Source organism: Aythya marila, assembly GCF_965140915.1.
Source record: "Aythya marila genome assembly, chromosome: 5".
Classification (NCBI taxonomy): domain Eukaryota; kingdom Metazoa; phylum Chordata; class Aves; order Anseriformes; family Anatidae; genus Aythya; species Aythya marila.
The window spans coordinates 48,002,120-48,018,827 of NC_139046.1; the positions used below are offsets into that span (position 1 = coordinate 48,002,120).

The 16,708-nt window shown below is 40.8% G+C and overlaps 1 protein-coding gene across 1 annotated transcript in view; it reads right to left on the reverse strand.

Moving 5' to 3' along the window:
* SHANK2 (SH3 and multiple ankyrin repeat domains 2) overlaps positions 1 to 13,175 on the reverse strand; it is a 348,938-nt gene extending 335,763 nt beyond the window's left edge. Inside the window, exons 1-2 of the mRNA XM_082761588.1 lie at positions 13,127 to 13,175; positions 5,594 to 5,696 (exon numbers count right to left, since the gene is read on the reverse strand). The gene's annotated coding sequence lies outside the window, so the exon portion shown is untranslated. The remainder of the gene's footprint in view (positions 1 to 5,593; positions 5,697 to 13,126) is intronic.
* Positions 13,176 to 16,708: the final 3,533 nt, after the last annotated feature.

Consider the following 16,708-nt stretch of genomic DNA (forward strand, 5'->3'; position numbering starts at 1 on the left):
CTGTCTTAACTAATTAGCTTCCCTGCTAATGAACAAGAGTAAAATCTGATGGTACAGGTGACTAGCCATGTACAACAATAAAAAAAAGAGAAGCATTTCATTAACCATCAGCTGAAAAACTAGAAGAAAATACATAGAAGTCAGGACGGATTCTATTGCAATGACAAGTAATGCAACCACTACTAAATGTTATATATAGCAAACATAAATATGCACATACACATTATATATATGTATATATACAAAACAGAGATTGGGCAGAATAGGCCAGAGTGTCTCAGTGACCCCAAAGTCCCTTTGAATGCATGCTCATTTGGGAACTTATCTTGCCTCTAAGATGTATATTATATCTGATGCAGCGAGTCTCGATTAATAAACCCAAGCAAGAGAAATAACCTCTCTAGGACATTCACTCTTTGTCCTCTCTAATGAGATCAATATTTAGAGAAAAAGTAAAAAAAAAAAAAAAAAAAAAAAAAAAATGAGCCTGTGGTCAGCACAACAATTATTTAGCTCAGTATCCTTCCTCTGATGATGACAAGAGGAAACTCGAGTAAACCTGGTTACCTCCTGTCATCTTCCCCCTCTGACTCCGTGAGAACCCAAAATCGTAGGAGGGAAGTTAGAGGGCATAGCCCTGTCCAGTCCAGTTAGCATCTGCACAGGGAGCTGTAGTCCATGAATTTATCTAATCCCATTTTGAACTTGATGGTACTGTCTACTCCCACGCCTGCCTGTGGCACCAGTTTTTGGAAATTCATTATCCAAAAAATATACGTGTATACTATAGTATAAAAATATATACACGTATAATATAGAAAGTATATGGAAAAAGCATACTAAAAACTACCAGTAAGGAGCTTCTTTGAGTCGGCTACAAACAGCAACTGGTTATACATGAGCTACATTTGTGCAAGATACAGTAATGCACTACCTGCTCACAGGTGTATCAGCTAGAGCCCAGATTCACAAGCTTTACAGACTCACAGGACTTTACAACAGCTTCCTTTCCCTGCCCCTTTCTCTTTCCCCCACAGCATATCCAGTGCAGAAGCACCCGAGCTGTTGGTGTGACAGCTGCTGAGCAGGCAGGATATAAAACTCAAGAATTCAGTTACCTGCTTTAAACAATGTTATCAACACCTCTGCAAAGCCTTCTGCTGTTGATGGACCAACGGATGATGGAGTTTTATGATACAGATACATGGAAAGATGTGACTTTTGTGGTTTTGCCTATATTTCTCTCAAATCCCAAGTATATTATTATCTCTGACATTTCAAACCTATATAACCTAATCCCCTCTCTCTATAGGCCCCTATTAGGAGACTGATCATCTATATTTAGTGCTAAAATGATGGATATATTTATGACAGATTTGAATTGTTGCTTACCACGGGACAGCCAGCGCTGATGACAATCCCTATACCCAGGTCCAATGTAAGTGTAGGATAGATACAAACTCCCTTTCTTCCTGCACAACTTAGGTCAGAAGAAACTTGGAAAGGTCATGGGATAATAATGTTTGACTTTCATTTCTATTTGGCTCCCCTAGCTCAAGGATGGTCCTGCAGGTACACCAGCCTTACTCTTTCCATGCACGCCCAGCTCAGTGACAGCTGCCTCTTTCCCATACTTGTCCAGATTTTTACAGCCTCTACTTTCAACTGCATGTTAAATTTCTGTTAACAGAGGGAGAATCCTTTTACTAAAGCCTTCGGTAAGTTACACTTTCCTTATCACATGGCCACCAATGACATTTACAACACCAATCTCCACAGCAACTCTGGAATGCAACCAAGTAAATAAGAAATAAAACACTGGCAAGGGAGAAAGCAGATGTGAAGTGACTGGATAAGACTGAAAGTAAAATCTAACTTTTGTATTTCTTTTACCATAATATATTTTCTGAAGTCCTATAATGAACCAACCTAATTTTGTTTGTAACTTCTTTTCAGGAATGTGTCAGTAGAACAAAAATAACATTTACTTTGGTAGAACTAAAAGTCAGCAGAAGCTCTTCTTTTGTTCTCTGATCTTGAGTTCAAATGAACTACAGACAAATCTTGTGCATTACTGATGCATGATTTTAGGATTATTGTCATTACCGTGGCATGGAATGCAATAATAAACAAAAGGGAAAACGTTCCCAATCTGTGTAGCCATCAACAGCCTACACAGAGTTTTATTTTCACTGCTTTTGAAACACGTTTATTTTAAACTTTTTCAAGAGATTAGAAAAAATTGTTTTTAGGCCACTAAAACCTTTTTTTTTTTTTTTTTTTTTTTTTTTTTTTTTTTTAAGACCACTGCACTCTATTTTCTTCACAGTTACTAAACCAAAACATCTTACAAAGAACAAACCGCCTTAACTACATTACTTAGAGGAGACCTCACTGACTGAACCTTGGGGCAACACGTTCCATTACAACCTAAGAAACCACAATGACCTTTGCAATGGAAGAGAAGTCTGTGGAAAGGTAAGTTCTAGAATTCCAGTGAGTTTCTGCATCGCCAGAAGTGACAGTACCAACCTGTGAGCAGCTCCAGCCAGGGAAACCAGACATTCTTTCAGCCTTCATCAGACTGAACAGCTAATTACTGAACCTAGAATATTTCTTTAGCAGTACAGTGGGCCTTCTTTAAGCATTATAATTCAGCATCAGGAATTTGCCATATTCTGTCCTTCTTAAGAAAGACTGCGTTAAAGGCATGTCGCCATTGTCAGCCAGTCCATTAATTAAATGATCCATATTCAGAAATTAAAGCAGGAATTTACACACCCCTGTTTCAGACTACCAGCTCTCCCTGGCATTGTAGCCAGTACTGGCACACCCCAACACCAGAGGCTACATGTGTTTGGAGCAAAGTTCTGTACATTAACGAATTATTTTGGTCTTCCCCACACATGGATGATTTAATGAAGAAATTTTAGAGAAACAATTAACTGATTATCATCAGTACAAAAAACTAGTACGTAACATTCAGTGAAAACAATTATTCAGGAAAAATAAATATTCAGTTACACATTCTCAGCTTCATAAACTATTTTCCAACAAGCTTCGAGCTGACCACCTCAGGCAGATCAGAACACCAGGTAAATTAGGGCCAAAAGGACATCATCAAGAAGGTACATAGGACATTCTCTGTCCCAAAGCAAGATAGAGTAGACCTAGGTGTTTGCTGACAGATATCTCTTACTTGTTCTTAGAAGTGTCCAGTGGCAGAGACTTTACAATCACTCTAAAAAGTCTGAAAGAAAAAGTAAACACTAACCAAATAACCCCTACATACACAGGTCCACTACAACACACTTTTGTGGCTACAGGACTGTTTTTCTAAATACACAAGGCTCTGGAAAATCTTGCTTGCTCTTTTGGTCACCAATTGAACTAGAGCCTTTCAGAGATGATATATTTACAATTTTGCATATGGAATACGTTCACTCTACAGCCTTACTAAAATATTATTTATTAATAATAGTTATTAACTGAGAGATTACAATATGATAAACTGTTTCTAAAAAAAATAAATCCAAACTTTCCAAACTGATAACCAAAAACTATCAGCAAGAAAAAAAAAAAGAAAAAAAAAAGTAAAAAGTAAAATAATAATAATAATAATTAAAAAAAAAAGGTTTAAAAGTTTTCAAAGCAAGATTTGACAGAACTGGAGATAAATTCAAATACTGGTAAGCAGTTTCATAAACAACTCAGCTGTAGTGAAATGAAAATGCTGTAAGTACAGTGGGCTTGATTAGACATGAGGAAAAAAATAAGAATAAAATATTTCACAACAACATTGTGGAGCAAGACTTGGATTAATGGTTATACCAATAAGCAACATAAATTGTGGAAAGACGTTAAATAGCCTATGCTTCATGGGACCACTTTATGCTTCCAAATAACCAAGAAGGAAACATGGATTTGTGAGAACCTCAGGATAATACTGTTTTCAGTCTAGGTTTAAAATTACAGAATCTCAGGTATGAATAAACCTGCATATAATGAACATACTACTACTCACCATTCTATAGTATGGGATATTCTGTTACTCTGAATAAAATTATTAAGTATGAACAAACTGTACAAAAACATCAGTATGTATCTTCTGCTGCAAATGTATTACAGAGAGCAAGGAACACTGCTTAACTGCTAGGTTCAGCATAACTAGGATTGTATTCTCATCCCATGGTTTGACAGGTAAGAAGGTTTGCAAAAAAATAGAATAAAAATGTAGTTTGGTGAGTTTAATGTCATGGAGTTTTACACCGTCTTAGTCAATGTGATGTCTCACATGAGGTAAGTTTCATAATAATCCTCAAAGTTTCAGTCCACCTTTGTTCACAGAAGATAAAGGCGTATCAAATCAGTAGATTACCACAACAGAGAGAATTTCAAGTAAATGTTTACGTTTTCATTTGAACTTTAAAAAAGGCTACTCTCTCTTTTTTTCTGCCTTTGAAACATACTGAACATTTTTATCTCTGGAACTCATTAAAAAATAAGATCATGTCCTCAGTAGAAGGAAAGGCAGAGAAGCCATGAGACACGAGATAACTTCTGTAATACAGGCATTTAGGTTTAGAAACATAATCCACTGGAAACGAAAGAAACTCTGATAAACCTATGATCCAACTCTGTGGGATACCAGCCATCACATTCCCACCACAGTGTGAGGTATCACTTCTCAGGAGAAAACTGAGGGATACAGGACTATTGGGATACTACAGGAGAGGGAATGGGAGAAAGGAGAAGCATAAAAAAGGAAAAATACTACCTCCAGCTGTTTTCTGTAGTATTGATCTTTTAGAAACCTTGGTATATACTCTCTTCTATGAGGCATTTAAAAGCTGTTTCACTGTGCCTGCTCTTTGCATTACTGTTTGTGATTTTGAAGTCAGTTCTGAGGTGGTATAAATAACTGGCTTCAGCTGAGCTGCTGACACCGGCTGAGGATCTCAAAATATACAAAATAAACACTTTTGTTCCTCAAATGTTTCTCACAGGTTTTGAAATCTAAAAATTTCACATTGCTTTATCCTGTACATTCATCTCACAGATGACTGACGAGCTAAGCAGCAGTCATAGCAGTCATAAAAACTTCGCTTTTCAAACCCAAACACAGAAGGGCAAAGACCAGAGTGAAAGCCAGAATTTGTTAAAAGCCAAGTTCTTCCATTATAACATTTCCAAATATTTGTTTAGGGGTAATCTTTGCTAACAGGTAAATGCTATGCTGACTGAAAGGTGAAGCACAATTTTCTGGTTCATGCAGCAGGAGCAATCAAAATAAGCATGTTTTTCTTCTGTAATGCATTTTCATCAGGTGAAAAATTGTATGCTGAGTTCAGTTTTGCAGGTGGTGCTCACTGTACTTGCGAAGCACAGATAACCGCTCAACTACAGACATCAGAGGACAAACACTGAGGCACCTCAGACTCATGGTCAGAGGAAATAAACCAGAAAAAGCAGTACCCACAGGCACTAGACCCCTTCTGTGGGATGACATGCCAAAAGCGGCATTCAGTCCTGACCTTGAGATCCCTCCTCCTGTGGGTGGTGAAAGCGACCTCTCCCTCCCACACAGCCTTACCTCACACCCAAAATGGCGGTATGAGCTTGTAGGCTGCTCCTCCGTCCCAATGGGCCTCAGCACACCAGTGGTGGGCAGACAAATCCACGTGGCCACAATGGGTCTGGAACAAAGAAAGGAGTGTGAAGTTTCTGTGTGAAATTTCTGTGGGATGCTGACTTCCCCAACAGGTTTTAGACACATTTTAGAGATAAGACAAAAGAGAGCAGCTTGCCCTGACAGAAGATGGTTGAGCCATGAGGAAAGAAGGGCCTTCCAGAACGGCCGTTCACTCACTACTTAGGCACTTAAACCACTGAAGTTCAGTGAAACTAAACCAAGCCTTAATTAAATGTATTTTGAAACAGTGAAGCCCTGTAAGCCACTCCCTGCTCCCCTAGGACAGTAGGCTGAGCAAAAAAACAGATAGGTCTCTCCACTTGAGGGGCCTTGTCTAGTTGCCTCATCTCAGGAGCCCACTGCTGACCCTAGTATGAACCACATGCTGGTAAACCCCAATGGCCTGCAGCAGACAGGTAGACAAGCTCTGTCTACCAAAAAACGTTTCATTGTAAATTTTTTAGCTTTTTCAGGTCTAACACAAACAGGAGAGGGACAATTGCTGAGCTGCAGAATGAGTACCCCCTTTGGGTAGACATCAACTTTTGTATGAAAACTGCTAGTGGCTTCCACAGCAATCCCAGCCACTGGGAGTTAAGACACAGACTTTCTCACTGTAAAATATATAAAACAAAACCAAGGATAAAGTTTTAAAAAATGAATTGATCAGCAGTTACATTTCTTTTTTTCCCCTCCTAGGAAAAGACATGTAAGAAATGGATACATGACTATCAGTAGTAGGAAAGGGTATTGTCATCTTGCTTATGTTTTTCAGGCTATAACATGCTTCTGGAAATCCTATCTTAATATTTCCTGGAGAAGACAGTACAGTCCACTGCACTGATGATAGGATCATTCTGCTATCTGATTAAAGTGATATATAATAACAAAACTAATAACAATACACCACACCAAAGTCATGTCCTGTGAGTATATTGTCTAATTGGATAGACAGTTATATTTTAAGAAAGACAATGTTTCATACAGCTACAATCATTTATAATGTACTTAAAAGTCTATTTTCAGTAATAATGGCTACAGATGTATACAGGCTAGACTAAATTAATGGGCCAAATTACTGAGCTTGCTACAGCGATTGCATGCTGTAAGGGGAACCTAATTCAAAATCAGGTGGTCTAAAAGAGCTGCTGGAAGGTCAGTGACCTGCCCGTTCAAAATTTACTCTTACTGCTAGTATCAAAGCTACAAGCACATGTCCTGGGGATAACCTGGTGGTTGGCAAGTGGCACAAGTTCTGTTATACTCCATTTGCCATCAGGTCAGGTCCTTTGACAGTCCCTCCCCAAACGCTTAGGTAGAAGAGGCGAGTAGCACCAGGCAGGCTGGGTAGCAGCAGGGCAGACTCAGGTTGGAAACTTGCAGGTCCATAACTTTGTAAGGACAGCAACACACTGGAGGAACTCCATGCACTCTTTTAAATTAAATGAAAAGAAAAAAAAAAAATCCCTGTATGTTACAGTGGTCATAAAAACATTTGAAAATAGTGTGAAAAGGGGAAAATATTAGCATACACCAATTTTAACCACACCACTAGTGTTAACCCAACTGTGATGTACTCTACTCACATTAATCCCCTTCACTGGAAAACCTACTTTCAAAATATGCATGAGGAATGTCAACATATATCACTAACAGTGACTGCACATCACAGTTTCTGCCATCAGCCCTCCTTTAAAAACAGGTTATTGGAACCCAAACACACTTTTGACATGACAAAAACTTTTTTGTGCCCAGTAAATTCTTACATCAAGTTATTTAATTATGCACCTAGTTTAGGTCTAGTCTATTTTTATTTTTTTTTTTTTTGGTTAAAGAGCTAGCATATAATGCAGTCGTCAGTGATTCCTTGAGCTACCACGAAAATTGCTCCAGATCTCTTACTATAAAAATTCTTAAAGGAGGCTCTTGGGATATTTCACAAGAAGGGGCAAGTAACACTGTCTTTTACACCTAAGTGAACATCACAGACTTTCAGCCTTCAGCCTGACTGGGATTTTTACAGCTGATGAAGAAACTGAACATCAACTTGATCAGCAAAGAGGGAAGCCAAAGGCTTAGGCCTGCAAAGGGCTTCATTCTCCATCATTTCTCTCTTCGCTACTTCAACATGTTACCTTTGCGTCTTCTCCTCACCTAGAGAGTTTCCTCTCCATACTCCAGCTGAGCTCCACTCCAGCCGGGCCAACCCACCAGTGGCTGGCTGCAGCTGCACATGACCCAGAAACAGATCTCCCAAGCTAAGACTTAGCAATGAATAAGGATGCTCTGCAGAAGTCACAAGCTATTCAAAATCCACAGCCTCTTCTCAAGTCCCTAGATAAAAGTCATGATGGTGGAATGGTTGGATGATATCAAATATTTATATTGCAGTGTTAAAACAAATTAAACGAAGAGTATCTGTAATCAGAATAAGGACTGTTGAACATATTCTCAGTCATACTCTGGTGATTAAACATTAAATTTAAAGCTTACACTGCTGGTATGGCCTGTATCATAGCTTCACAGTCTCAATGTTGAACACTAAAATACCATTTAACTGTTTTCTGAGGTTCACTGTCAAAATGTACTCAGAGTAAATATTCTGTTTGTAATCAAAAGGACTTTAGTCCCCAAACTCTATTTCCATAATGACAGCATCCTCATTAGAAAACTCAAATTTTGTGAAGTACTCGCTCCACTGATATTTTATCAGTAAAATGTAATTAACAAAAAGCATGCATACAATGTGAATTTGAAATTGGAATGGCGAACTTATGTGCATGGCTAAGTATAACAGTTTTACCAAAACCTAATTCATGGACATTCAGAATCCAAACATAGGAATGAAACACTCAAAATCAATTATACGTGACAATCATTTTAACATGAAAACGCAATAACAGTTTCATTAGAGCAATGCCATAGGTCCTGAATATTATGGCTGTATCTCTACTAGCAAGCAAAACAGGCCAGTGATTGTTTATGGGGCCTATAAGAAGGTGTTGGCACAACACTTTTTGCTTCATTCATCATGCCCTCATTAAGCATCCTATTGCTCAGTCATGCATATCTATAGAGATCCCAGCACACTCACCCTGCTGAGCACAATGCACATCTTCCCATACACTACAACAGCCCCTATGCATAAGAAGAACAAATGCTGAAGAGTGAATATGAGCACATTGCTCTCATGTACTTCTTTACACCAAAACGACATAATAACTGAGATGGTTTCCTTCTGATGTCCAAAGTTGGTTTTTGTTGTTGTTGTTTGTTTGTTTATTTTTGGTTTTGTTTTTAAATGATATATCATAAGCTGTCTATTTCTAATACAGAAATTTGTTTGAAACAATGCCAAGCATGAAATACAACTACTGTATCTCAGACATCAGATAAAACCATACGCTAAATGTGTCATGGCAAAGAAGATCAAAATGATTTGTCAAATAGAATTTGAACTTAAATCCGATCCACAATTATGTTTTATCTCATCAGTTTAAATGTAGGTCTTTTAAACCAGTAGCAAAATAAACATTGTGCACTGTTTTTCTTCCTGAAAGAAAAGGCACTTTAAAGCTGCTATATTGGATCATCACCAACAGCGTCGGTTTCTGTTTGCTTCGAAGGGGTCCAGCATGTGCATTTCTAATCAACAGCATAAAGCACTCCAATGGCATACAGAATTTGCAGTCCTAATGATAACCCTGTTTTCAAAGACTGTGAGTGCTTTCAGATAGGGATGGCCCTTATATGCCATGGCATCTGATCCAAAGTAACCTTGTGCTGGCTTACAGACTCACTGGCTTGAAGACAGCCTATTAAAACAAGACCTGAATTCTGTGCAAATGATGCATATCAAAGGCTCATTTCACATCCTAGGTTTTTAACATGAATTAAATCACATCTACTTATTCTTAAAGATAGCATGATTGGGTCAAAAACATGTACTCAGCTCCTCTAGATTTCAGTCACTATCATTTCCACAACCAAGCAAAAGCCCAAGAAATGTTTATTCTCAGCATCTCTGATATCAAGCAAAAACACTCATGCAACCTACTGGCAGAGTGCCTGTGTTGGATCCTTCTCTACTGATTGCTCCACGCAGTGACTACCAGCCTGATCGTGCAGTTCACACACACAGCTCTGCACTGTGAAAACTGAAGTCTGGGGCCAACTCCACTGCTATCCACCTCCAACAACGTTGATTTCCACTGGTTTGCCAGAATTCCTCAAAATCTGAAAGTTCCTTTCCACAGATACAGGATCTTCCTCTGAAATTTCTGGAATGTGTCAGATGCTGCGTTCACAAATGGTCACAATGAAATCAGTGCTAGCGAGCTGAGTATAAGTATATACCATACTAATATTGCTCATTTTAAAATATTTTTTTTCTCTGCTGTACTTATTCTCACAGTAATAAAGCATTTTATTGAAGTATGAAGACTTAAGAGAGAAAGTGGTTAGAAAAAAAATCACCATAACCATACTTGTAAATTATTTTTCTTCTCTGACTGAACTGAAAATTGTAGGAAGCAAAAAGCAGAGTGTTGAAAGTAGTTTTTATTTTCAGACTTCTTGGTTTGTGAATTCCAGGTGCTACTTCTCACGCAAGAAAATTAGATTCAAAAACAAAATTGATTTTTACCATGACAGTTTTTCTGAAGTTAATGACATGCAAATCATTATGCATGTATTTACATTCTTGATTAGGACAAGATTGAGAAGTTAGAAAATAGAGCGATGATGCTCCTGTAGGTTTTAGCAAAGATTTTTCAGGTAGGCAAAAGACATGAATGACTAACATGCAAGAAATAAACAAAGCCCTTACAAAAAGTATTAAAATGCTGAAGATAAGTAACTTGCCTCTAATGTCCTTATCAAAGAGTTCACACTATCTAGGGTGCCTACTTTCTTAATTAATGGAAAAATAGTTTGATGGGAACACCTACGTCACGCTGGGGCTCTGCGGGGCTCCTCTAGAAACTCGCAGTCCTGCCACACGGCGAATGCTCATCAGGCTCCCTAACACAACAGTCTGACCTCCGAAGCAATGAAATTGAAGTCTGACAATGAAACTTAAGAAAGAAACTCGATCGAGCCATTGGAGTCTCTTGCATAATTCAGTCTCTCTTCTTTGGACAGCCCTTCACTGATCTGTTGAAGGAGCACCACATCCCTGTCCTAGACACCCAACATACACACACCTCACCCAAGGCGCACGCTAATGGGCTGAAGCCACAGGACCACCCACCCCAGAAACACGCTGCAAGGAAGAGGAGGAGCATTTCTAAAAAGCAAACTCCTTGGGAAGTGCTGTGGCAGCTAGCCATGCACAGACCCCAGCAAAAAAGAGCCTGGGGCATGTGGTCTGACTTCCTTGCTCTGCACATGGCACAGCTGAGGAGGAAGCAAGAGATGGAAGGGGCTGGCAGGGGAGGGTGGGGGGCTACTTCTGAGTGGGAGAGCTAAGAGATAACCCTGAGGTTACAGCATCTGAGGAATTTCTAAGCTGAAGGAAAATAGAAAATTTAAACAACCTCATCTGAGACTGAAATGCACAAGCACAAGAAAAAGGAAAGTTGAAATGGAAAATGGGAGGGTGGGGGTGGAGAGGGTGAAAGAATCAACCTGAAGAAATTCCTCCATTCCCTTGTGGTTTGCTCTTTCGTTTGTTTTTTTGGGGGGATTAACATATTTGGCCTAACTGGAGCCCTTAGATTTCTAATACAGAATATATGGGCAAAGTTAATGCCCTATGATATCCAGTAGGGCAGCTGGGACTTCAGCTCCTTGTAGCTATGAAATGTATGAGCCTGTTCAAAACTCAGAGGTTGAGGACCTGCTAGGTCCCTTCCCAAAGTGTGATGACTCTCACGGTGGTATCCAGCAATGGAGACAGGAATTTAACAGTGGGTACTCTGGTTCACCAGTTGTAGCTGCAACTTTTAAAGAGAACAGCCGCCCACAAAGGGTTGGTGCATACTTTAACCCATTTTCTTGCCACCTCCTACTACATCTGAGCTGGTGGATGTGAAAGAGCTCCCAGTTTCACACACAGGGGAGCTGGGGCATCGCTAAGCCTGAGGAGCACGCTCTTGGCAGACCAGGCAGCGGTGATGCTGCTTTGTCTAGCAGCTCCCTGGGTGCAGCAGTGCTGTGTGCTGCTCCGCATTTGTTCCACGACGACAAGCAGGTTAAGGCCATGCTGTGGTGGGTGATACAAGACATGCTGTAAGAGGAGCGTGAAGGTAGAAGGATGACTTTGCTTATTGATTCTTGTTCTTCCCAATCATGGGCAATTAGGCAATCACAAGTCTAATTCAGACAGATCCATGGGAAACCTGATCCACTCACCAACAGACAACAGGCTTTAAAATAACACTCCATACTGATAGAAGAGCAAAACAAACATCAGACCTTCAGTAAAACACCTAAAGATACAGCTATCGACCTTAAAAAGAAGCATGGAAGATTAAGAGGATTATCAACAATAATCCAAAGTATCTCTTCAAATAAAACCCAGAGATAAAAGCTATATGTCTAATTATATATGTATTCACAAGTGGGATGAGGTACTGTAAAAGCTGCATTCAAGTCTCACACTGCTGAATTGCATTTTAGCCTCTTTGCCTCCTGACTTTGATAATTTTAACATGGTATTGTGTTTTCAATATAAGAGCCGTGCGATTTCACGGCTAAGTCACAACCTTGATCCACAAATAGCTTTAAACAAAGATAGCGTTTGTTTTTGAGGGCTTTTTTTTTTTTTTTTTCTCCCTGCCAGAGCTCCCTCGAACAAGGCAGGTTATTCTGAGAGGAGTTAAACAGAGCCAAGAGCGCAGCAAAGGAGAGGAGGAAGAGCCACGAAGGGAAGGAAGTAAAAACTTCCAGGAGAACACGTCCAGGGGTGTGCTGAGTGACCGGTGGGGAGGTTTTGCGCCTTCTCCCGCTGCGAGGAGCGAGGCCTGCGGCGTGGGTGCTAGGGGCGAGCTCTCCAGCAGCCCACCCAAGGCTGCGGGTCTCCCCTCTGCTTTCGTTCCCCCGCTCCCCGTGCTCCAGGTCCTCCTCCCTGACGGAACCGGGCAAGCGGAGCGATGAAGGCAGCTCTGCTGCGACCGCGGGTTTGCCACCCGCTGCTCACCTGCTCCCCTCTGCCCTCCTCTCACCTGCACCGCGCCCCGAGCATTCCGCCCCGGGGCTCCCCCACCGCCCCGGCGCCTCCCCGGCAGTAGCTGCCGAGCATCCCCCGGCCGGCAGGCAGAGATTCAACCCCAAAACTCCGCACGGGGCTACTCCACCGCTCCCGAAGTGGGGCGGGGGTGCCCCCACTGCCACCTGTCCCCGTGCAAGCGGGCGCAGCCAGTGCCGGCGGGGAGGTCCGGCCGCCCCCCGTCCCCCTTCCCCTTCTTTCCTTTCCCCCGGGGCCGTGCCTACCTGTGGCCGGGAGCGGGGCCGAAAGTTGCGAGGGGGCGGCGGGGCCCGGCCGCGCTCCCCTCACGCCTCGCTGCCGCCGCCGCCGCCGGCCGGGCTGGGCGGGGGGGGCCGGGCCGGGAGCCGCCCCCCCGCGGGCTGGCAGCGCCCGCCTCGCCGCCCGGCCCCCCTCACACCCACACGCACCCCCAGGTCCTCGCCGGGTGAGTCGCTTTTGGGGTTCCCGTCTCGCTGCCCCGTCGGTCCCGCCGCGCAGCAGCCGCTCCTCCGCCTCGGGCAGCGGAGGGAGGCTCCAGCATCCCGGCCTCCGCCTGCATCCCGGCCTCTGCCCTTCGTGGGCAGCCCCCAGCCGTCACCCACCTGCAGCCAGGAGCAGCAACAGCCCTCGGGTGGTCCCCACCGCGTGTCACAGCACGGGCTGGACCCCCTCGCTCCTGCCCGGGATTCCTGCCGAGCGCTTAAGCTGACCCGGAGGCACGAGAAGCACATGGACGCAAATTGGGGCCGGTGCTCCATACGCCGTTCCTCTAAAAAGGCTGAACCTCGCAACATTTTTATCACCCAGCCGGAACGACACTGGCTGTGGATCAGTGATGCCACTCAGAGCAAACATCAAGATGCTCCAGCCAAGGGTGTGGATGTTGGAGCACTTGAAGGAGTCCACCTTTAGACACAACGCCACACCAAACTTCAACAACAGTGATGACACTGTATTTTTTCCTATGTTAAAACATTTCAAAGTAAATAAAACAGAAAATATACATACAGAAAATATGCATAAACAGTTTTAGCAGCTCACTTTTGGACTTTCTGAACTGCTTTGCACAGTCATAAAACTTTATGCCATGATAACTCTCAAACAGCTCTTTTTAAACATGTCCTTGAAAAGGAGAAAATTATTTAATACACACAGAGCAACCATGTAACCTCATAAATATTAATGAATATTAAACTGTGTGCCATGAAAATCGTTTTCATGCAAAAGGTCTTGTGCACGTAGGTGCAGTCACTGGCAAAGTTCACGCAAAATTCTCTCTGCTGGTTGCAAGTCCTTGGTGGTACATGTGGAGGTCTCGTCTTTAAGATGCCATGAAGGAAGCTGGGGACGCCCAGCTCTCAGAATGTAACATCATTAGAGAAAATTAAAAGCAAACAAAAACAACAGAGAAGCAAGCAAGCAAACAAAAAGAAGGCTATTTGACTTGGATGGGAATTTTCTCCCTCTTCTAAACTGATCTACCCATCCCTACATTTTTCTCTTTAAATTTTAAAGCATCTGAACATTTGTTCTGTCAGTCGAGAAAAAAATGGACTGACTTAAACTCATCTTAGATCCCCAGGGGATATCATGGGAAAATAGGACAGCAGTGCTAGATGAAAAACTCTATCTACTGCATCTTTTACAATTAAAAACTTACGAACAGTGAGAGAAAGAAAAAAAAAAAAATGCTGCAATTCAAAATTCAATATTGTATCCAAAAAAACAATGTACAAAAAGTGCAAATGAAAATTACTTACGTCAGTGGCAATAGCTGACAGTTGCTCTATATGAGGAGCATCATTCTGTAGCTTACTGACATGTAATTAATACATAGTATCTTTATCAAATTTCAAATGAAAAGCCTTGAAGCATGATCAAATTTATCTCTGCTTCTTTGTCATGTTTGAGATGCAAGAGAAATTTAGGATCCTTCAAGTATTTTATAAATACCGATGGAGACAACGTGAAAGCACACACACACGAAATATATAGATATATATAACTCCCCCCCCCTTTATTTTTCTAACTACAATGCCTGAAATTTTGCCTTCCTGAGTTAAGTCCTACCAAAGCTTCATCTATCATTATATGTTTTCTGTTTCTAGATTTGTAGGTTTCATGAGGAAAAAACAAACAAACAAACAAACAAACAAAAAAAAACACCTATGACGACCTTAAGGAGCTTCAGCTGAGTAAGGGCTAGGAAAACTGGGACAAAGAAGTTGCTCCCAACTGTAAATTCTTCCCTGAAAAAATGTGGTAAGTTGTGACAAGATTAGGAGTTTTTTTTCTGTAACATTTACCCTTCCAAAAACATGAAAGTACAGCAAGAGCAAAACTCTGTAGGTAGTAGAAATGACACAACTTTGCAGCTTCTGGAAGCTTTCTCACATTAATATGTTAAACTATTAATTTCATAACACACTCTATAACCTTTAATGGTTGTCCATAAACTTGTGGAAGTCCATAAACCTGCTGCAGCAGTCTGGGCTATTTAACTTCTGTTTCTGAGCCAGCAAAAAGCATCATCTGACTATCACGGATGGGGTTCATTCACCTGAGAACCATCTGAGCCACATGGCAGGGGCTGTCACCTGCAGTTGCTCATCTTTTTCCATTGATAATTGAAGCACAGAGAATTGTCTCAGGCAGGAGAACGACTGTATTGCAGGTTGATAGGCTTAGGTGGGATGAAACCCATGTTTCTTGATCACAGTAAAGGAAGTTTCAAGGGCCTTTTAACCTCTTGTTGTTTTAGACATACGCTGAAATAAGTAGTGACCTTCTGGTGTCAGTACATTTGACAATGCAAGTTCAGTTATCATTACACTTTCAAAATTTTTAAAACCCTGCTATCAAACAGAATCTGCATGTAGCTGAATTATAAAAATCAATATAGTGCTGAAGCAATAAAGTGGCAGAAATACACTCAGATATCTTATATGGGAAGACAGAAGTGAAGTACTTCATTTAAAAAAAAATGCGTATTCCTTGTTATTTTAATTAACTTTCCAAAAAGATCAAATTGTATACATTTGCTAGGAATCTTATTTAGATTGTTTGCACATTTACTCATTTACTAAACTCCATAAAATTCACTTTCATGTCAAAATTAATGTTTTTAGATGCTTAAGACAAATATTTACTTACAGATATGCTCTCAATACCTCACTCCCTTAAATGATCCTACCGATAACATCCTCACCACCAAATTCCTGATCCTTCCCTATGCTCTTTAGTATTCTCAAGACTTCTAAGCTCTTTTGGGGTTTGACATATCTTCTTTACCCCATTTTTTGTCCTTTGCTTCCAATACCTCTTCAGTAACTATTTCTCCTGTTCTGTTCAGAAATATTTTATCAGCTGCTCTTTATAAGCCAGTTTATTAAGTTTAAACCAATATAAGGTTAAATTAATGCAGATATTTTTTTCCCTGCAACTGTGAATGGATTTCCCCAGCAGTTCATTACATCCTTCATGAATAATAAAAGTCATTAAAGGCACCAGTTAGACACAGATCTGGAAGAAGTGTAAAACACATACATATGTCCTGAGGTAAGATTATTGTGCCCTTTAAAATAATAAGCCATTTAAGTATAGATATTTAGTGTCAATTTTTATTAGGTTCCTTGCACTCCAAGATAAAATGCCTTTTTAAATTAATAAGAAATAAGGAAATAAATCTGTTCATTTTCCATTATAGGTAAATTACTATGGAGTTATTTGATGAAAGTTTCTTGCTATTAAAAAAAAAAAAAAAGAGAGAGAGAGAGAGAGAGAGAGAGAAAGTATCTTCCGTAATTTTCTCTCTTTACTTCTTTTTA